Genomic DNA, 22,932 nt, shown 5'->3' on the forward strand with positions numbered 1-22,932 from the left:
CACCAACACATTGATGCCTTGTCGCTTGCGTTTCTCAGCATTCGCACACAGCATCAGCTTGAGCCTGATTTGCTGTTACTCAGAGAGCATGGTTTCTATAAATCTAAGAGTGTGGTTGATTGATTTATGAAGGGTGGGCAGATTTATGTACAAGGACTTAACCAGATTGTTTTGATTCACAAGTCTCATGGGCTGTTAAAGAAAGACCGAGGTTATTAAGAAGTGGACTGGGTTGGTGGGGTCTCCTCTCCGAGACTGTGGGTGCATTCCATATTCACAGAGACCCTTTCCAGCAATGGATCATGGTGCTTCATGAACCAAAAAAGACTACTTTCCGGAGGACAAGAGTTTCATTTGTTTCATAGGTTCAGGAGGATTATTTGGAGAATGGGATGAAGTGTGATCATTGTCTGATACAAAACATTCTCTTTACTTCCTTTCACGGTATCCCGGGATGACCAGGCGGTGCAGTGCGGCGCGGCTGCCACTCTTGGAGAAAGAAAATAAAATAGCTGTCAGGTAAGGTTTCCTAGAACCCTAAGTTTCCTTTTCCCTTGTTTCTTCTTTCTATATTCCCTCTCTCAATCTCATTTATTTTATGTCTCTTCAACCTCAACATTTCACTCCCTCTGTACACTATTCCTGTTGCTATCAGACTTCTGATACTGTCCTTATGGAGCCACATTCCCCCTGGGAACTGCTGGGGGCCTGATGCAGGCCCTGTCCCTTTACAGATCGGGATGCACTGGGCTGGGAGTGCTTGCCTCCCGGTTTGCCCAGTAGTTCCTTAACTATCTGCACATTTGTGCCCTCCTCTACACCACATGATGCTGCCCTCTCTCTGCCTGTTCTTTCTGCGTCCTTTCTCTCTGGATCTGGCTTCCACCTCTTAACCTCTTCCCATCCTGCCCCTTTCTGTCTTGTCTGCCACTTCAGGGGTTGTGCTGGGTTCCTGTGGTCAGAGTGGAAGATAGTCTTTTTTCTCTTTCCTCTGCTTGTTTTGTTTGTCTTTTCTTCTCCTTTTATAGTTTAATTTACTGTTGTGATTTTGTTTTCCCTTTTCAGGTGTTGCAGTGCCCGGGTCCTGTCGGTGGAGTGTGATAAGTTCCAGGTCACCAAGTAAGTCATTATTGTCCCAACAACTTGAAATGGTGAATTCCACTGAGCTAACTGAGCCTCAGTACACAGACCATAGCATTTAAAGCAGTAATTACAACAAGGCCAATTCCTTTGTTTAATGTCCTTTCCTAGTTTGCTGGAAAAGGGAAGAGAGGAACACTCTAAGTGGGCAGGGGAGTAAATAACACCAGATAATCCAATAAAAGTATTCCAGTTATCTCACTATGACGCCAGACACTGCCACAAAAAGTGTAAAGTGATGGTGTTAGATGCTTCTGAGAATATGTGTCACTATATATGTGTAACTTATGTTTCTTTCTTCAGTATTCACTACTTTTGCTCTCACAACCTTGCGTTCCAGTCGTTACAAGCTCCCTGGCTACACAGTGTCCAAGAGCTGTTTCCCCTCTTTCAGAAATGCAACTCAAACTGATGTCCTTCCTCCGTTCTGTAAATACTTTCTTTCTTCAAGGAAAACGGTCATAAGTATTATTTCTCCGTGTTCATTTACAATTTCTAACTCTATTTCTACAGGTGACTGAGGCATGAGCAGAAAAAAGAAGGTTTCAGTTTAGTGAAACACAACAAAAAGGATTGTTTTAAGGAAAGCTAAAATATTCTTGAGCTCCAGAGAAGAAAAACATTCTTGGAGCCAGGAATGGTGAGGACCTGGAGCGGAAGAAACCGCTGAATGTACAAGTTGTCAGGTCCCAAATGACCACAAATGTCTACCAAGGGTCACTTACTGAGGTCGCGGAGCCTCTGAAATGGAAATGGAACCCAAGAGTAAATTGAAAGTCTGCATCTACTAATTGTAAGAATATTTTCACTTAAAGGAAACATTTCAAGATTGGTCGAGCAAAGAACATTGGCAACAATTAATATCCACTCAGTGCACTTGAGAATAATCACTGTTGTAAATTCTGTCTGATGGTTTATGAGGAATGCCTTAAAGACCGAAACCTCTTTCTAACAAAACCGTTTCCATACATGTGATATGACAGAACTGTCAGGAAGAATAATAACCTCAGTTTACAACAGCAACTTTTGTTTATGTCTCTTGTGATTGGTAGTTGCTTTTCAAAGAAACAAATTGTAAATGCTCTTTTTCAAATGACATTGCAGCAAAGACGCTGGATTATCCTTTCCAATATAGAAAGATTTTCCTCGCCATCTCTGTCTCTTGGGTTGATCTGAGTGGTTTCAAACTGTCCCAGACCGCAAAGTGAATCCTGACCTGCCTTAGTCATAGAGAAAAAAAGCTTGTACTAGCACAGAAAACTTAAAAGGGCTCAGAGTTACGCTATTGATAATTTGTAAAAACCAACTGGTGCGCCATAATCTCCTGTCATTACTTGCATGACCAAATATACTTAAAAGGCAAACACTAAACCCAAAGACCTTATCAAGTGCGTTTAAAACTCCTAAATCAAATGTGATTAACTGGAGTCACAAAATGAGTCTAATTCAACTTGAGAGAACTCACCCGGGCATAACTTGGAGAAAATGAATCCATGAGAGGCATCTTAATAAATACAAGGGGCTCCTCAGTGAAGGTTTATAAGACAAGTTAGATAGGCTGCCTTTAAAAGTAGGAACATTATCTCCAGATAAAGGCTATAATGAGTTAAATACAACTTTTAAGAAGAGCATCTGCAGCTTATTTTAGAAATTAATGCTGAGTATAACATAAATGAGTACAGACTCTAGAATCAGATTCAATCTTAAAATGGCATGTATCCAGGAACACAGCCAACTTGGAGATACATATATCTCAAATAAGAGCAATGAATGTGAGAACCGCTTTAGTTATCAATCCCACCTCACTAAACACGAGAGATCTCACACTGGACAAAAATCTTATCAGTGCCCTGAATGCCAGAAAGTCTTCAGCCACAAGTCCTCTCTCATTCAGCACGTGAGAATCCACACTGGGCACAAACCTTATCAGTGCTCTGAATGTCAAAAAAGCTTCAGTCATAAATCTAGTCTCACAAGACACGTGAGAATCCACACTGGACAGAAACCATATCAGTGCTCAGAGTGTCAAAAAAGCTTCAGTTATGGGGTCAGTCTGACTCGACACATGAGAATACACACAGGGCAAAAACCTTATCAGTGTTCTGAGTGCCAGAAAGACTTCCGTCACAAAACATCTCTCATATTACATGTGAGAAGCCACACCGGGGAAAAACCTTATCAATGCAATGAATGCCAGGCAAGCTTCAGTCAGAGAGCACGTTTAATTCAACATGAAAGAATCCATACTGGATACAAACCGTTTCAGTGCTCTGAATGCCAAAAAAGCTTCATTTCAAAATTAAGACTCACTAACCATGAGAGAACTCACACTGGGCTAAAACCTTATCAGTGTTCTGAATGCTAAAAAAGCTTCAGCCAGAAAGCCAGTCTTGCTGCACATGAGAGATCCCACACTGGTCAGAAACCTTATCATTGCTCTGAATGCCAAAAAAGCTTCAAGCACAAATGGCTTCTAACACTGCATGAGACAATCCACACTGGGCAAAAGCCTTATCAGTGCTCGGAATGCCATAAAAGTTTCAGGAGGAAAATTCGCCTCTCGCAACATGAGCGTTTACACACTGGGATAAAACCTTATCAGTGCTCTGAGTGCCAGAGAAGCTTTAGTAAGAAAGACCATCTCATTCAACATGAGAGAACACACACTGGGCTAAAACCTTATCAGTGCACTGAATGCCAGAAAAGCTTCAGTCAGAGAGGGAATCTCACTCGACATAAGGCAACACACACTGGGCTAAAACCTTATCAGTGCTCTGAGTGCCAGAAAAATTTCAGGCGGAAAATGTGTCTCATTCAACATGAGCGCGTCCACACTGGACTAAAACCTTATCAGTGCACTGAATGCCAGAAAAGCTTTAGTCAGAAAGACCATCTCATTCAACATGAGAGAACACACACTGGGCTAAAACCTTATCTGTGCACTGAATGCCAGAAAAGCTTCAGTCAGAGAGGGAATCTCACTCAACCTAAGACAACACACACTCAGCACACACCTTATCAGTGCTCCGATTACCAAAAAAGCTTTGGTTGTAAGGTCAGTCTCATGCGACATGAGAGAATCCACACTGGGCTAAAACCTTATCAGTGCCATGAATGCCAGAAAGGCTTTAGTCAGAAATGTAGTCTCACTGAACATGAGAGAACCCACTCTGGAGAGAAACCTTATCAGTGCTCTGAATGCTGGAAATGCTTCAGCCGGAAATTTAGTCTTGCTGAACATGAGAGAACTCGCACTGGTCAGAAACCTTATCAGTGCTGCGAATGCTGGAAAAGCTTCAGTCAGAAATCTGGTCTTGCTCAACATAAGAGAACTCACACTAGATAAAACCTTGTGATTGTTCTAAATGCCTAGAATGCATCGACTGAAGATTCAGTTTGATTCAAGTTGATAGAACCCACAACGAGAGAGAACATTATCAGTGCTTTCAATGTGCCAAAATGCAACATATCTCCATGAGAGAGACAATGTGGGAGAATTAAGGTGCTCACTGTCAACCCCTTCACATTAAGCAGCCACATAGACATCAATCCATTGATTGTCCAACAAACTGTCCACTGAGAAAAGCACACAACATGGGATGGAAATGCTTGAAATAACCTTATTCCTTAATAACTATTTGTGGCATTATTCCATTCAGTGTGTTTTGTTCCTGTGTGCTAATAAGCCATGGCACCAACACACAAGGTCGAGTTGATCCTGAACTTGATGCCACGCTCCTATGATCTGGAATATAAGTCACCTCAGGCTGTTTCCAGCCTTAATGAGCCTCACCAGGGAGCTGCAGGAGTCCCTTTGTCATAGGTGTCTGTGGGACCAATGTCTGGACATGTCTGTGCCACTTAGGGCTGATCGTTGAGAATGCTAAAGGTGATGGAAGGACTGGTAGCTAATCTCACCATCATCCCACCACTCCATTCTCTAGCCTTTGTACTACTAATGACAAGGCCAACAATATGAAAACCATTCTTAGCCCCACCATAAATAATCCTAAACACCTCTGTTCCGAGGAGCCACATCCTAGTCTTATAAAGATTCACTTGAGTGACCTCTTTCCATTTCTTTTTTGCTACAAATGGAACCAGCTTCCCATCCACAGAGGAAAGTATGACAAGCTTTAGAATCGCATTAGATGCATCCAAGAGTCTCACAAATAATCAGGCCTATTCATAAACTACAATAGGACGACTAACGTACTAGAATATGTTATTCACAGACCTATGTGCGGAAGTTCCACCTCTCCCATCTTTTTCTGTGAGGAGTTGTCTGCCGCGACTGCAGAGTTTCTGTACGCTTTTGTCTACTTTTTAGTAGTAAATGTGGGAGGGACAGAGGAGAGTGACTGTAAAGTGGGAAATAATGGGGAGAGGCTAAGTGAGGAGTTGGGAGGAGTTATGGGACGGACAAGCACTCGCCCACAAAGCAGTAAGCTTATTTCTATTTAGAAGCCACACTTCTAAAGTTACTACAGCCATAATGTTCCTAAAAAAGTCAGAAATGTACTCCAGTTCAGAGCTGGATTGAGTCCAACATCACAGATGGCCATTTGCTGCAAAACTGTCCCGTAAATAATAATGGAGGTAGGGATGTCGAATAAAACCCTACAGGAAATAGTGCTAAACTAAATATAACTAGTTACAAATCTAAATAAATGTGAATGTGATGAGAAGTCCTCATCATCAGCAACAACCCCTCAGCGTGGAACATCTCCTGGTGGCCCACAGCCCTTGGAAGCCCTCTGGCCCCCACTGACCACACCTGCAACCTCGGATTCATCCTGGACTCATCACTCTCGATGAACCGTCAAGTCAGCGCAGACTCCTCTGCCTGTTTCAACACCATGCGCATGCTTTGGAAGATCTTCAAATGGATCCCTACCGAAACCAAAAGAACAGTCACCCAGGCCCTCGTCAGCAGCCATTTGGGCTATGGCACCACACTCTACATCAGAACCACCACCAAGGTACAAAAAAGACTACAACGCATCCAGGACGCCTCTGCCTATCTCATCAAGAACGTCCCCAAACACAGCCACACCTCCACCCTAGTGAGAGACCTGCACGGGCTCCCAATAGAGAAGAGAATTACATTCAAACTTTGCACGCATACAAAGCCCTCCACAACGCCGGACCAGAATACCTCACCCAAAAGACTCCACTTCTACAGGCCCACCAGGTACCTCCGCCAACCTCGCCCCCACTGCCATCCCATGCATCTGGAGGGCCACAGACAGAGGAAGGTCCTTCTCCCACCACGCTGCCAAGACCTGGAACTCCCTCCCGATCCACCTCAGAAGATCTCCCATGCTTCTCAATTCAGAAAGGACCTCAAAACGTGGTTCTTCACGTGATCCCGTCTGACCTTTACTTCCTACTCCCTCCACCCCCCCAGCACCTTGAGACCCTACGCTATACAAGTACCTGATTTATTTGATTTAATGGCAAAAACATATTTAGAAAGCAAAACATTTTATTATTTTAAGATGTTTTTAATTGAAGGACTAATAGAAGAGTCCTAGGTAATATACACCTTCCCAGGGATATGGCTGTGGGCTCCATTACGAGTCTGGTGGTCCTGGGACCGCCAGACTCCCGGTGGTGGTTGAATTGCTGCCAGCCCAGTGGTCCGGCCTCCACATTTTGACAGTGGCGAGAGCACCATCGTCTGACCGCCGGCACCACCACGTTACCACAGGTCAATGGCCTGGCAGTGCCAGTGGTCTTAATCCTCCAGGGCATCACTGCTAGAAGTTCTGTTCTGGAAATTATGACCCCCATGTCCGCCAGATTTTGCATGGCGGTTCCACCGCCATGCAAAGGATGGTGGTGACAGGGCGCCGGGGACCCCATGGGGGCTCCTGCACTGCCCTGCACTTGGCCCCCCTGATTTACACACAGTGAAAAGCGCAATGGGTGCTGTCGCACCTGACACACCCCAACATTGCCGGCAACTTGATTACGAGCTGCCATCAATGTTGTGAGTAGTTTACCACTGGCCCAGCGAGAAACTCATAATAAGGCCAGCGGGTGGATGACCTTATTGGCGGTCTTCCGGGTACAAGGGTTTGGTGGGCGGAACTTGTAATCAGTGGCTGTGTGTCTTATACGCTATACAGTCCGGCCTCAACTCAAACATTTTATTGTGTAATCATTGGACTAGCAGGATTCTGTTGTCACATTACAAAAGGAGACCAAAGCTTTTTGACTTCTTTATTGCTACACGCTAGATCTAATTGACTCACGCACCTTACTGACTGGCTAGTCTACTTCAGATGGCAGAACAGAAGAAATCCAGTTTTTGCAAATTTCTCTTTTTGAAAGAAAGAACAACACGTTCTTTTGGTGCTCATTGAGGTTATTCAAAGCCAAGTCTGCCCCAAAGAATATCTTGAAGTTGTTTACCTTGATTTCACAGCCCATCCTCTCATCTACACAGCCACTTATTTTATTCCAGTAATGTTCCAGCATATGGCAACCTGTGAACATATTGTTGTCGCCCGCTCCCATCATACCGCATTTCTTGCAACATAAGTCCTCTTTGGAGAATTTAGCCAGCCTCTGGGCATCTAATAGGCTCTGTGGAAAGAGAAGAGATGGTTTTGCATCAGTGATGCAGACTTTGCTGTTTCATAAAGAACGATTTCTAGATACTTACCAGAGGTCTTCCACAACCAGCTGCGACAGGTCTTTCTCCCATATCCGGCGTGCGTCTATATACTTCTTGACCTCTGTTGCTATCATGTTCCGGTACCACAAAGACACTTTGGCCTTCATTATAACAATGGCAGTAAAAACCACCTAGTCACCGTGGCTACCATCCATCCACCATATTATGATCACTGCAGGACTTCTGCCACAAGAAGGGCGGAAATCCAGGATTAGTCATACTGGCGGGCAGTGGTCAGCTGGTGCTGTTACCACCAGCACTGCCACGCCAGTTGAATGCCGCCAGCTGTATCATGACCTGTGATACAGCCTGGGGGTGTTCTGCTGGAAGGACGCTGCTGGTGGTAGCAGCACCCTTTCCTGTTCCCTGACAGAAGACCTCCTCGATCAAGGTAAGTCAGGCTTCCGATAGAGGAGGGGGTATTGTGTGCGTGTCTGAGTGTGTGTATAAATGTCTGAGTGTGTGTGTGAATGTGTCTGTGAGTGTTGTGTTGTTTGCGTGGTTGTATGCGTGTGAGTGCGTGTAAGAATGGTAAAGTGAGTGCATGTCTGCATGTCAGTGAGATTGTGTCAAGAATGTGTGCGAGCATGTCTGGAAATATGTGTGTATGCCTGTGTGAGTGATTGGGTGTACCTGTGGTGCATGTCTCCAGGTGTGTGCGTGAATGGGGGGTTGAGTGTGTGGATCGGAGGGGGTGGGGGTTTGAGTGTGTAGATCGGAGGGGGTAGGAGGAGTTTGGATGGAGGGGGTCAGGTGTGTGTTGGCGGGGGAGCCGCCTACCGCTGACAGGGAAAGAATTCCTTGTCGCCGGTAGGGCCTACTGCCATGGTTTTCGTGGCGTTGCTAGCGCCACGAAAACCATGGTGGTAGGCAGGCTCATAATGCCGCCAGCGGAACTATGCCGACCGCCGGGCTGGAGATTGACATCTCTGGCCCGGCAGCTGATACCGCCATGGCGATATTGGTGGAGAAGTGGCGGGTTGGCTGCAGCAAACCCGCTATTCTCATAATGTGGCGGTATGTACCGCCAGCCTGTTGGTGGTATTGCCGCCACATTACCACTCACTGCCGGGGTCATAATGACCCCCTTTATTTTTAATCTGCTTATCCTCATTTAAAGAGGGCTTTGTGTTCCCAGTGCCTATTTTTGCTAGTGCCTGAGCTGACCACCATGGCCAAAGCCACAGATATGTAAACTTGGAGATTTCCTCTCCGAGTAACAACCGCAGAGCCTGCCACGCAATACAGGTGTCACTCGCCCTCGGATTGCCCCCAGGTACTAAAGTTTCCCATTTTTAGTGGGAGACGGAGTTTATCTCTCAACCACACAGGGCTGCCAGATCAGTCCCAAACTGTGCTGAATCTGTATAGTAGTGGATCCCTAGAGCCTTCCTCAAGTTCACCCGAACGCTAAGTGCTGGCAAAGGGACTTTCAACCCTGCTTGATTAAAACATTTCAGATCCCCGAACTTCCACAAAAAACTCTCAGTACTCAGGGGTGTCAGCAGAGCAAAATACATGTGACCCAGCTGTGAGTGATCTAGTGTCCTAGCTGAAGGTTTAAAATGCTTAAACCGAAAAGCATAGCAGTAGATCTGGACATCTTGTAAGGCAAGACCCCCAAGTTGTAATTTTCCCTTAAGCTCTTTCCTAGTAGATCCTTTCACCTGGGGACACCCAGATACAACTAGAGTTCCTCCCGTGTAATGTCTTAATCTGGCAATAACAGTGGGATTGTGTTAAATAGGAAAGTCAATTTCTGAAAGATCATCATCTTAGTGACATTCACTCTACTGTAAAAACTTAGTGCAATATTCTTCCATGTCCTATCCTCCTCTCAATCTCTTTACTGACTTTAGCCTAATTGACACCAGGAAGACCATCCAGATTTTGCGTTATTAAGATCCCCAATTATCTGATCTTGTCTTTTAGATGGTGGGTGGAAATTAAGTTTGGCCATGCCATTACCCCAGTTTTTTCTCTATTGATAGCTTATCCAGACATTTCCACGAATACCTCTAAATGCTGCTCAGACCTGGATATTGAATATTATGAATTTACAGTATATAGAATTAAATCATCCGCATAAAGGGCAATCTTCATAGAAATGCCAGCAGATTAAAAAAGAAGCATGGACCTGTCTAAACGGATTGTCTGTGCTAACGGTTCTACAGTATTTGTCAAACAATAATGGTGGGAGTGGGCACCCTTGCCTGGTGCCCCTGTGGATCGCAAAGGGTTGGGTGAGGTCGCCATTAATAAATACCCTTGCCGTAGGGGACCTATACAACATCTTTATCATCCTTATTACATCACTGCTAACTTCAAATCTCCTCAACACTTCCTATAGATAGACCCACTTGACCCTATTGAATACTTTCGCAGCATCTATGGTAGCAATTATGAAGGGGGAATTGTGTGTCGCCTCCAAATTTATAGCACCAATACGGAGATGTGTTAGCTCCTGTAGATGCCTACCTGCTGTAAAACCTTTCTGGTCAAGATGAAGAACGTGTGCATGACAGAGGATAGTCTCTTGGCTATGATTCCTTTGAAGATCTTGTAGTCACAGTTCAATAATGAAATAGGTCTCTAGGAATCTGCCTTCTTGGGGCCTTTACCTGGCTTTAAAATCATAACCCATGTTTTCTTGTGCACAGGGGGGGATCACTTTGTTATGCAAATAAAGGGTGCTAAATAAGATTTTCCACCGTGGAATCAATTAATCAATTATCCGCTTGTACATGTGTACAGATACTATCTGGGCCTGCGGCTTTCCCGTTCTTTCACCTGCAAACTTGATTTTTAATGTTGTCCTCTGTGGTCTGTTCCTGAAGAAACAATCTGTATTTCTCAGAGAGAGGATCATTCCTTGTCTGAGAAATAGCCTTTGATTTTGCGAGGGTCAGAGTTGGTATCTTCATCATAAACTGCACTGATATTGTTTAACATATTTCCAACTTTATATCCTCATTTAACTCAAGACCTTTCCTGTATACACTTCCATCAGTCTATCGATATGGTTCCTAGTCAGATCTACTTTGGTCTTCCATGCAAACAGTGCCCCACTGTTCTCTCCACATTTGTAATGTTCTAGTTTACCTGCATTCTATATAGCTTGGATTCTTTCTGCAAGATGGCCTTGTATTCATTTAGCATTCCCTCCAACTCAGCCCTCAATGTTGAGTTACCTCGTGGTAGACACAGCATCCTCACCTGTATTTCTATTTCTTTGCATATAGTATTGCGAATAAGATCACCCTTCCTCTTCTGTGACTTCAGTTTCTCTACATAAATTATCTTTGTGATAAATCCCCTGAAAATATGCCATAAAGGCATCGCACACGATCTGACAGTTGCCACTGGCAACCTTGAGCGCTACAAAGACCAATGTGGAATATTTAGCTTCCACCTTTTCTAGGGCTTGACCACTGGAAAATCTAGGGAGAGGATCACAGCAGCGTGGTCTGAGGTTGTTGCCGAGAGATGTTCACCTGACTTCACAAATTGGACTAGAGTTCCACTCAATAGCAAGTAGTGGATTCAAGAGTGGTGCCTGTATTTTTCACTATTAAACGTGTAACGCCTCTGAGTCTCGGACCTCTCTTGCTGTATATAAACTAATCCCAAATCTATAATTATATCATTTAACGTTGCCCTGACTTTTGTCATGCTTGTATAGTTGCACTTAGCTGACCCATGCAACTCCTTATTCAGAACCACTATCAGATGCTGCCCTAATATGTTAAGACAGTGTGGTTTACCACAGTTAGGCCCATAATACCCTGATCAGGCCAACTCGAAATCACCTGTACCCAAGATGCCCATTACCCACCTACCTGAGCTATCAGTTTTAGAGTTCAATCAATCAATCAGTAATTTCTATAGCGTGGCTTATCACCCTTAGGGTCTCAAGGCACTGTTTGCGGGTGTGCTGCTCAATCGAAAAGCCAGGTCTTGATGTCTTTCCTGAACTGCTTGAGATAGTTGAGAACTGTGATCCCGCTGTTCCTTCTTATTGCTATAGCCACCCCTTTTGTGCTGCTCTTTGGTCAGGACAGATTATAATCACTTGAACATTCAACACCTTTAAAAACTCCTGTACCAGTCGTTGGCTCTTCCATTAACGTTCCATGTAGTTATTTCTACTGAGAGCCCATTTTCAACATACTATAACCTCCCTTCGGACTATGTTTCACTTTACTGGCAATCAACACTATACATTTAGGTCATATTATTTTTGTTTTATTTTTCCCTATATTCCCTCCCCACTCAAGAACCCCCCCTACTACTTTTGGCACCAATATCTTTCAAGGGGCTCCCCTGGTAGAAAACCTTTGTATCTAGTCTATGAAAAGGGTCCGAATGGATCCTGTTTGTCTCACACACTGCACTTTACCCTACAGCTGTCCGCATTCATAGGACATAAAGTTATCCTCCCCTAGACCATTTCCCCCAGATCCTGACCTCTTCCTGGCCTATCAACCCTTAGAGGCTGCCGTTAACTTAACTTTCCTGATTAAATCATCAGCGTCATCTCCCCCGCCCACCTAAGATTGTGCTTCTCATTATTCCATATAACTTTGTATGTGGTGGGGAAATGAACCTTAACAGAGACCCCAGAGCCCTGAGGTCCTCCATGTTCACGCCCAGCTCTCACTGTCATTGTGCTGCAATTCTCCTAATATCTGATCTGGTGTGTAAAATTCATATACAACAGTAGTTTGACCCTTAGAGCCACAGAGAGGATCTGCTCCTTCAAGGTATATGTCTGAAAGTTCATCAGGATCTTCCTCAGTGCCTTACGGTTTGGATTCTGCCTAAAGGGGTCTCTAGGTATCCTCTGAATGTCAACCTCTATGTTAGTATCCGGCCTGTCCTTAAAAAAAGTTTCTTTCAGAATTTTTTCGGCAAAAACTTTAAGGTCGGGACCGTTTGTCCCTTCTGGTACATTCACAATTCCCAAGTTGTTCCTCCTTGAATGGATCTCTCATCCTTTCAACATCATCCCTCATCTGTTTATTCTGCTCTTGTAGGGTTCTGAATCCCTCTGAGTTCTCAGTGACACCCAGGTTTACCTGGGCCATCCTTCCTTTTATGACATCAGTGTGCTGTGCTAGTTTATCCAACTTGTCTCCCAGCTTATGACATGTACCGCGTATCTCTCCTTGATTTCGCTCCGATATCTCAAATCTCCAATATCTGAATTGAGACATAAGGTGTTCTTCCACTAGTGGACTTTCACCTCCATGAGTTCCAGTGGTCACGACAGCTCAAGGGGAAGGCAGCCCTCCCTCACTCAGATAGGGAGACTGATTTGATGACTGGGAAGTGAAACTCGCCAGCTGTGAAGGCGCCGGGTTAGATAAAGATTGATATTTGTTTGTGGATTTAACTACTACGGAAGATTGGGCCAGGAGGGGAGGAACTTGCCGCCGCTTCAGTTGACTCCGCCATCTCACCTGGCTGCTGCGCCTGAGGTGAAAGACCTGGTCCGTGCTCTTTTCCTTAGGCTTATCCTTAAGTTCTTTATCCTGCTTCTCCATAATCTTAAAGAGGGAATTTAGGGAGGGGGAAGTTATCCTTTGGAGGTGCTTTATGTATGTATGTATATGGGCATTTATATAGTGCGTTCCGGCCTTAGCATCGAAGCGCTTGAGGACATCTTGAACCTCTTGGACTGTGGCTCCCTTACCTTGTAGCTTAGTATACACACCTATTGCAGGAGCTTTAGCTACAGGGGCTCAGGATGTGACACTCTTGCCTTTATTTCCATCCCCATTCAAGGGATTTCTCCCCCTGGATCTTGCGGACCTATGTTTGTACCTGTTTTGTGACGCCCCTTTGAATGAAGCAACTGCGTTTATTGGGACTGGAAACATAGAAGTAGCAACATATCAGCAACCTTCATGTGATCGCTCAGTCCCCTCCCTTCAGATGTCTTGCCAGGCGAACCCCCTTCGGTTCTCTCCCCCAGGCTGTGAGATGAACTGCCCCTGTACCTGCTTGATTTGTTCGCTGAACATTGTAGCGGTCCCCTGTTCCCGCTGAGGTTTGTTCCTCCTGTCCAGCTGCCTCCAAATAGCAGTAAAAGCAGTTCAGAGTCTGCTGCTCTTAATCTACATCCGCATCTGCTCCTGTGCGTGAACAGGGGACTGCAAAGCCAGCGCACCTCTGCTGTCACAGCCGGGCGTCCCCAGAGAGAGACCTGAGCCACAGCAGCTCACCTCCAGTGCACCAGGGATGCTCTACAGGTCAAGCTGAAGGGGGAGGTACCAAGCTCCTGCATCCGGTAAGGACCTAAGCGGGGAGTACAGGGAAAGAGAGTACATTTCTTCAAAAATGCTCTGAGAAGGACATTTACGCTAGATTCTGTAAAGTGAAACAGCGCTCTCCTTGAAGCTCCCTGCGACTGGCCGGCATGTTCCCTGTCCCTTCTGCTCTCCATAAAGTATAATTAAATTTGTTATAATTAACTCTGTACATCACATTTAATAATTATTAATACCTAATAAAAATGTTGCTTTAGGTGTGAAACGTTTAATTTACGTTTAAGAAAAGATATAGGCCCTCATCATGGCATTGGTGGTAAATCCTGCTTACCGCCGCAGTGACGGCTGCCAACATACCGCCGCGGTGCTGCATATCCGTTCTCCAGATTATGACACACACACACCAATCCGACAGAATATTGCCACACACACAAATCCACCAGCCCAAAGGTCAGTGTTAAAGTGTTGGTGCCAACACCCATACCGTTGCGCCAACAAAACAACGCCCACCACATCATGACCCACAAATCACCACAGCAGACATTCAATGGCGCTAAACCATTGGCGGTATACACCGGCGCGCTCAGAATGGCAAAAGTATTTTAATTGATCATTATTTCCTAAGGGGTTCTGTTTAAGCCTCTGCCTCCATTATTTTCTAAGGGACGGTTTTGCAGTATCAGTGGTTGCCCATGTGTGATGCTGCACTTTCTACAGCTCCATTTTGGCTGTAGTAACTTACATCTCTACATTTTGCTGCACCTCTGTTTTGGGGTGAAGTCTAAACCTTTGAGTAACTTTACACTCGTAATTGTGAAAGCTAAACGTGTCAAGGTTACTCTTCAAGCATCCTTGCATGTAGAGATTACTCACAGGTGTTGGATACCTTTGTGAACAGCCCTCAAGGTGTCCAACTCAACCTGAGTCTTTCATTTTTGTGGTAAAGCTAAAGGGGACGCGGGCACTTGGCTGTTACTAGAGCATATGGAATGATCCTGCTGGAACCCCTGAGCACGTGTCTGATGTGACTGGGGAGCTACGGATATCTTGGAACTTATTTTCCTGGACTTGCTACATCACTGGGCCTCCTGAGGGCCTCTTGAGTAGATCTTTGATATTGCAGTAGTACGGTCAGGTAATTTCTAAATGATGTTAACCATGTGTAGGAGGCTGGCCTGGTTTGTAGTGGGTACCAAGGGGTACTTACACTCTGCACCAGGTCCAGTTATCCCTTATTAGTGTATAGGGTGTCTAGCAGCTTAGGCTGATAGAAAAGGTAGCTTAGCAGAGCAGCTTAGGCTGAACTAGGAGACGAGTGAAGCTCCTACAGTACCACTAGTGTCATATGCACAATATCATAAGAAAACACAATACACAGATATACTAAAAATAAGGTACTTTATTTTTATGACAATATGCCAAAGTATCTCAGTGAGTACCCTCAGTATGAAGATAGCAAATATACACAAGATATATGTACACAATACCAAAATATGCAGTAATAGCAATAGAAAACAGTGCAAGCAATGTATAGTCACAATAGAATGCAATGGGAGCACATAGGGATAGGGGCAACACAAACCATATACTCTAGAAGTGGAATGCGAACCACAAATGGACCCCAAACCTATGTGACCTTGTAGAGGGTCGCTGGGACTGTAAGAAAACAGTGAGGGTTAGAAAAATAGCCCAGCTCAAGACCCTGAAAAGTGCACCTAAGTTCCCCAAAGAGCACAGAAGTCGTGATAGGGGAATTCTGCAGGAAAGACCAACACCAGCAATGCAACAACGATGGATTTCCAGATGAGAGTACCTGTGGAACAAGGGGACCAAGTCCAAGAGTCACGATCAAGTCGGGAGTGGGCAGATGCCCAGGAAATGCCAGCTGTTGGTGCAAAGAAGCTGCCACCGGATGGTAGAAGCTGTGGATTCTGCAAGAACGAAGAGGGCTAGAAACTTCCCCTTTGGAGGATGGATGTCCCACGTCGTGAAGAAGCTTGCAGATGTGTTTCCGTGCAGAAGGACCGCAAACAAGCCTTGCTAGCTGCAAGGGTCGCGATTAGGGTTTTTGGATGCTGCTGTGGCCCAGGAGGGACCAGGATGTCGCCAATTGCATGAGGAGACAGAGGGGGCATCCAGCAAGACAAAGAGCCCACTCAGAAGCAAGCAGCACCCTCAGAAGTGCCGGAACAGGCACTACGAAGTGGAGTGAACCGGAGTTCACCCGAAGTCACAAAAGAAGGTCCCACGACGCCGGAGGACAACTCAAGAGATCGTGCAATGCAGGTTAGAGTGTCGGGGACCCAGGCTTGGCTGTGCACAAAGGAAATCCTGGAAGAGTGCACAGGAGCCGGACCAGCTGCAAATCACGCGGTACCCAGCAATGCAGTCTAGCGTGGGGAGGCAAGGACTTATCTCCACCAAACTTGGACTGAAGAGTCACTGGACTGTGGGAGTCACTTGGACAGAGTTGCTGAGTTCAAGGGACCTCGCTCGTCGTGCTGAGAGGAAACCCAGAGGACCGGTGATGCAGTCTTTTGGTGCCTGCGGTTGAAGGGGGAAGATTCCGTCGACCCACGGGAGATTTCTTCGGAGCTTCTAGTGCAGAGAGGAAGCAGACTACCCCCACAGCATGCACCACCAGGAAAACAGTCAAGAAGGCGGCCGGATCAGCGTTACAAGGTCGCAGTAGTCGTCTTTGCTTCCAGAGCAGTCAGCGGTCGATTCCGTGGCAGAAGGTGAAGAGAGAGATGCAGAGGAACTCTGATGAGCTCTTGCATTCGTTATCTAAAGAATTCCCCAAAACAGAGACCCTAAAATAGCCAGAAAAGGAGGTTTGGCTACTTAGGAGAGAGAATAGGCTAGCAACACCTGAAGGAGCCTATCAGAAGGAGTCTCTGACGTCACCTGCTGGCACTGGCCACTCAGAGTAGTCCAGTGTGCCAGCAGCACCTTTGTTTCCAAGATGGCAGAAGTCTGGAGCACACTGGAGGAGCTCTGGGCACCTCCCAGGGGAGGTGCAGGTCACGGGAGTGGTCACTCCCCTTTCCTTTGTCCAGTTTTGCGCCAGAGCAGGGCTGGGGGATCCCTGAACCGGTGTAGACTGGCTTATGCAGAAATGGGCACCATCTGTGCCCATGAAAGCATTTCCAGAGGCTGGGGGAGGCTCCTCCTCCCCAGCCCTAACACCTTTTTCCAAAGGGAGAGGGTGTAACACCCTCTCTCTGAGGAAGTCCTTTGTTCTGCCTTCCTGGGCCAAGCCTGGCTGGACCCCAGGAGAGCAGAAACCTGTCTGAGGGGTTGGCAGCAGCAGCAGCTGCAGTGAAACTCCGGGAAAGGTAGTTTGGCAGTACCCAGGTCTGTGCTAGAGACTCGGGGGATCATGGAATTGTCTCCCCAATGCCAGAATGGCATTGGGGTGACAATTCCATGATCTTAGACATGTTACATGGCCATGTCCGGAGTTACCATTGTGACGCTATACATATGTCGTGACATATGTATAGTGCACACGTGTAATGGTGTCCCCGCACTCACAAAGTCCGGTGAATTTGCCCTGAACAATGTGGGGGCACCTTGGCTAGTGCCAGGGTGCCCACACACTAAGTAACTTAGTACCCAACCTTTACCAGGTAAAGGTTAGACATATAGGTGACTTATAAGTTACTTAAGTGCAGTGGTAAATGGCTGTGAAATAACGTGGCTGTTATTTCACTCAGGCTGCAGTGGCAGGCCTGTGTAAGAATTGTCAGAGCTCCCTATGGGTGGCAAAAGAAATGCTGCAGCCCATAGGGATCTCCTGGAACCCCAATACCCTGAGTACCTCAGTACCATATACTAGGGAATTATAAGGGTGTTCCAGTATGCCAATGTAAATTGGTGAAATTGGTGACTAGCCTATTAGTGACAATTTGGAAAGAAATGAGAGAGCATAACCACTGAGGTTCTGGATAGCAGAGCCTCAGTGAGACAGTTAGTCATAACACAGGTAACAAATACAGGGCACACTTATGAGCACTGGGGCCCTGGCTGGCAGGGTCCCAGTGACACATACAACTAAAACAACATATATACAGTGAAATATGGGGGTAACATGCCAGGCAAGATGGTACTTTCCTACACCATGTTATCATGATTTGGTTTTATATTTCCCCCTTTCTCTTCCTTTTACCTGATTTTGCTGTGTTTCCACCACTTTAGCACTGAAATGACATTTGCTGTTAACTGCTTCTGAGGCACTCGTATTCTTCGTGTGCATGTATATACGATGAACAGTTTTCACCCTCACTGTACGGCTACAGTGTAAGCACAGAGAGCCCAAAACCTGAGATTCCTCCACCTTCATCAGCCTTTATTGGTATTGTACCTTTCCACTTGAATAACTGAGATATGGGTCGAATCGCTGTTCGAGCTTGAACCTGCTGTGTTATACCTTGACGAATACAAGTCTCATGTTTGAACCATCAGCGTGAGCTCCAGTACTCTGCTTGTTCTCACCACGTTCTGTGCTTTGGTTCGGATCATCAACCTCGAACCATCTCTATAACCTGGAAACCCTGAAGACTTTGCAGCTTTTTCAATTGACTGACATTTGAGGCATTTTGTTAGCTGTAGATTCAACTCTACCTTGTTGGCATTTGGCACAGTTCCGTGCATCTCACCATCTTCAGCCCAAAACTTTGCATCAAATTCACCGGAGACCAAACTTACCAGTGCCCCCTCAAGCCTGGCTGGCAAGGTCAGCTATTTTGTATGCGGCTTCATCATTGATTAAATGGATCAGTTTTTTCCAATCATCTGCATTTTTTGTGGTTTTGAACACGACTAACAGTATCCTTTATTTCCTTAAAGGCATTTGTTTGTGCTCGCCGATAATCCTTAAGTCACAGATCTGCTTTTGGTTTTGCTCCTGAGTAATTGTTAAATATTTGGTTTGAATATTGAAGTTCCTTGTCTCTTTCTACGACACTGTTTTGAAATGTATGACTTCCATTGGTTTGCTTTACCTTCGAGCGTGACCTTACTGCTCAAGCCACGTTACCAAAAGCGAGCTAAGGGCACTTTATTGGAAGACACATTTACCTCTGCTGACCAAAGTATGGAAAAACCAAAGCAGGTTGATTCCAGAACCCAATCTATCTAGCTGAAAATTTTACTATATTGAGAAATAGGATCAATAATATGCGTTCATACAATTGTGGTTACATAGGTCTTTATTAGTTTTTTTAAATGTACTTTAAAATTGCAGCAATTCTCCTGGTTACTTTTTTCTTTATATAACTCTTTGTTCTCCAACAATTGAACATTTGGGGCCCGATTCACATAAGTAACTTACACTTTTGTGTAACTTTACTGCTTTTCGGGATTCACAAAGGTAAACTTAGACCAAAAGTCTAACTTTACTCATAGTAACTTACCTTTGTAAATACCAAAAAGTACTAAAGTTGGAGTTTTGGTCTAACTTTACCTTTATAAATTGGGCCCTCAGGGCAAAAAGGCCCCAAGGGCCCGATTTATAAATGTAAAGTTAGAGTCTAACTTTACTACTTTTCGGTATTCACAAAGGTAAGTTACTACGAGTGAAATCAGACTTTTTGCCTAAGTTAGACTTCTGGTCTAAGTTTACCTTTGTGAATACCAAAAAGTAGTAGAGTTGGACTTTTCTTCTAAGTTTACCTTTGCGAATACCGAAAATTTGTGAATTGTACCCTTGATGTTTCACACAGGATATGTTGTTGATTTTCCTAGATAATTCTAAAATCCCTTTGTTCTTTCTTTGTCAGACTGTGTTTTGTCCCCACGGTGGCCTAATATGGGCCTTCTCGGGTGATAGGAATAATAATATAGACATACATGATATTGTCAGAGCTGCAGATTGTGACAGAAAAGAGCTGAAAACGCACATCTTTAAAGAATATCACACCAAGAAGAATTAACAGTCCTCTTTCACCCTTAGAAACCAGCTCCCACTCTAATCAAACATTGATGGCCTTTGACTTGGACCATGCACAAACAATCAATTAATCAGTCATTTGTAGAGCGCGTTGCTGTCACCCCTGGGGGTATCTAGGAGCTGGGGTGCCATGTCTCTGTCAAAGAGCCAGGTCTTGAGTCTCTTCCTGAAGTCTGCCAGTGAGGATGCAGTTCAGAGGGGCAGGGGTAGGTAGTTTCAGGACTTAGAGTGATGTAGTAAAAAGAGCGACCACCGCTGTGGCTGTGCCAGATTCTGGGTGTGTGTGCGAGGGCCAGAGAGGAAGAGCACAGGTGCCTGGTGGATAAGTGGAAGTGTAGACTGTGCTTGATGTAGTCTGGTCCTTGATCTTCAAGGGCTTTGTAGGCATTTGTGAGGAGCTTGAAATGACATCTCTTCTGGACGGGGAGCCTGTGGAGGTTTCTGAGGTGGAGGGTGATGTGGGTGCACCTGGGAAGGTCCACGATGAGTCCGGCGGTGGTGTTTTGTATTGTCTAGAGTCTCATTAGGAGCTGGGAGGACATGCCGGTGTAGAGAGTGTTACTGCAGTCAAGGCGGGTGGTGACGAGAGCCTAGGTGATGGTTTTCCTGGTGTTGACTGGGATCCATCTGAAGATTCTGCAGAGTGTGTGAAGCAGGAGGAGGTGACTACATTGATCTGCCACTTTATGGTCAGCTCACTTTCGAGGATGATCCCAATGTTGCAAGCTTGGTCTGTAGGCATGAGAGTGGGCCCGAGTTCGACTGGCCACCATCTATGGTCCCCAAGGGAGGTGTTTTTCATGAAGGTCAGGACTTCCATCTTGTGGAGTTGAGCTTCATGCAGTTAGTTTTCATTCAGTCGGCTACGGTGGTCATGGAGTGCAGAAATTGGTTCTGGTGGTGGAGCGGTCATCAGTAAGTGAGAGGATCAGTTGAGTATCATCTGCGTAGGAGATGATGTTGAGTCTGTGGGATCTAACGATGTTGGCCAGGAGGGTCATGTAGGTATTGAAGAAAGCGGGGCTTAGGGATAAACCTTGAGGTACTCCACAAATGATGCTGTTGGGTACAGAGGTGAAAAGGTGTAGTCGGATGCTCCGAGTGCATCCTGTCAGGAAGGAGGCAATCTATTTGAGGAGTCGTTTTGTATTCCGATGCTGTGGAGTCTGTTGATGAGAGTGTGGTGGGAGACAGTGTCAAATGCAGCTTCTGATTCCTTTCATCAGGTCCTACATATGGAATGTGCACCAGGCTCATATCACTCTTCCCTATGTAAACTTGTGTGCCATCTGTGACCCGGCACCAACACTACCATGTGTACCCTCGTGCACTGAACATGTGTGCTGTTTAACCAGGCACCACTAGGTCACATCTCCCACACTTGTAATAGAGCACCAGGCTCTTATCACTCCTTCCTGGGGTACTAAGCATGTATTCTGTCTTCGTCACTCCTTCCTGGAGTATCAAGCATGTATTCTGTCTTCGTCACTCCTTCCTGGGGTACCAAGCATGTATTCTGTCTTTGACACTCCTTCCTGGGGTACCAAGCATGTATTCTGTCTTTGTCACTCCTTCCTGGGGCACCAAGCATGTATTCTGTCTCTAACAGTCAACACCAGAATAACGTCAACCCCTTTTTTGCATAGCCAAGTTCTGGTGCGGTACCCTTTACAATCAAGAACAGTGAAAGCTACTTATCCTCTCTAGGTGAACAACATGGTGGCACTCTGTAACCTGGAAAAACCAGGCTCCTATCTCTCCTGGTTATGTAAATCACCCTATTACCACCTGAGCTTATTTTATGCTACATAAATGCTGTGGTGTTTGTGTACCGCGAGTTTCGATAATTTCTGATAGCACCCAGTAATGAACATCTAAAGCAGGTAGGCTATATAAATGATAACGAACCATCTGCCATACAGTATTAGGATGCTGCAGGTCACTAAGGGGTTCTGTGACCATATAGAAGAGCAAGTGTGAAGACAGAGCTCCTTGTTAGGGTCATGGAACGCAGAGGTGACTTGAAATATCCTTTTAATGCAGAGCAGAGGGAGTTTCTAACTCCTAACTCATCGGCTAGACAGATCAATGTGCCCTTTAGTGCGTAGTTGAGTGATGCTGGCAAAGTTCAAACTTCCAAGAATGAAAGCGTCAGAATCTGCCTCCCACCACGAGCTGAGGGGGTTGGATTTCTAATCGCCCGAAGCAAGGACTGAGTTCAGTGCACCAATACGAATTAGAAATCCGGTCGGACTGCGATCCGTACACAACCCACTCAGCAGTCTGTGCAGGAAGAGATTTATGGTCCTAATCAGTCCCACTAGAGGAGTTCAGGGACACAGTTGACCTCTGAACCCACTTTCGTAAGTGAATAACACAATCAAAACTGCACTTAGAAGCGGGGGATATACCTTCAGATGTTTACTTCTAAAACCCAAGTGTAGTGCATGATATATGAACATTAACCAGACAGAATGTGAAGCTAAATGCAGCAGCGCATGACATGGGCAGGGAAAAATATGAAGATTGTTAATATGGTCAGTGTTAGACATGGGATCTTTGGTTGGCAGTCAGGTTACCCCCTGTCCAAAGAAGGACCCTCACTTTAGTCAGGGTAAGTCACACACAATTGAAGTTATCCTGTGCCCACCCTCTGGTAGCTTGTCACTGAGCATTCAGGCTTAACTTAGAAGGCAATGTGTAAAGTATTTGTGCAATAAATCATGCAATAACAGTATAAACACCACAAAAATACATCACACAGGTTTAGAAAAATATAGAATATTCATCTGGTTAAATGCAGGTCAAAACGATCAAGATTTGACAAGTACATGTTGGAATATCACTTTAGAAAATGAGAAAAAGAGTTGTAAGTTCTTAAA

General features: G+C 45.3%; 1 protein-coding gene and 1 pseudogene across 2 annotated transcripts in view; both read left to right on the top strand.

Annotated features, from left to right (window-relative positions):
- Window positions 1-459: 459 nt before the first annotated feature.
- Window positions 460-7,140, top strand: LOC138293783 (zinc finger protein 84-like; annotated as a pseudogene).
- Window positions 461-22,932, top strand: part of LOC138293782 (zinc finger protein 850-like) — a 113,847-nt gene continuing 91,375 nt past the window's right edge. For both annotated transcript variants that reach the window (XM_069233123.1, XM_069233124.1), the window contains exons 1-2: window positions 461-519; window positions 1,066-1,119. The gene's annotated coding sequence lies outside the window, so the exon portion shown is untranslated. The remainder of the gene's footprint in view (window positions 520-1,065; window positions 1,120-22,932) is intronic.

Source organism: Pleurodeles waltl, chromosome 4_2, assembly GCF_031143425.1.
Source record: "Pleurodeles waltl isolate 20211129_DDA chromosome 4_2, aPleWal1.hap1.20221129, whole genome shotgun sequence".
Classification (NCBI taxonomy): domain Eukaryota; kingdom Metazoa; phylum Chordata; class Amphibia; order Caudata; family Salamandridae; genus Pleurodeles; species Pleurodeles waltl.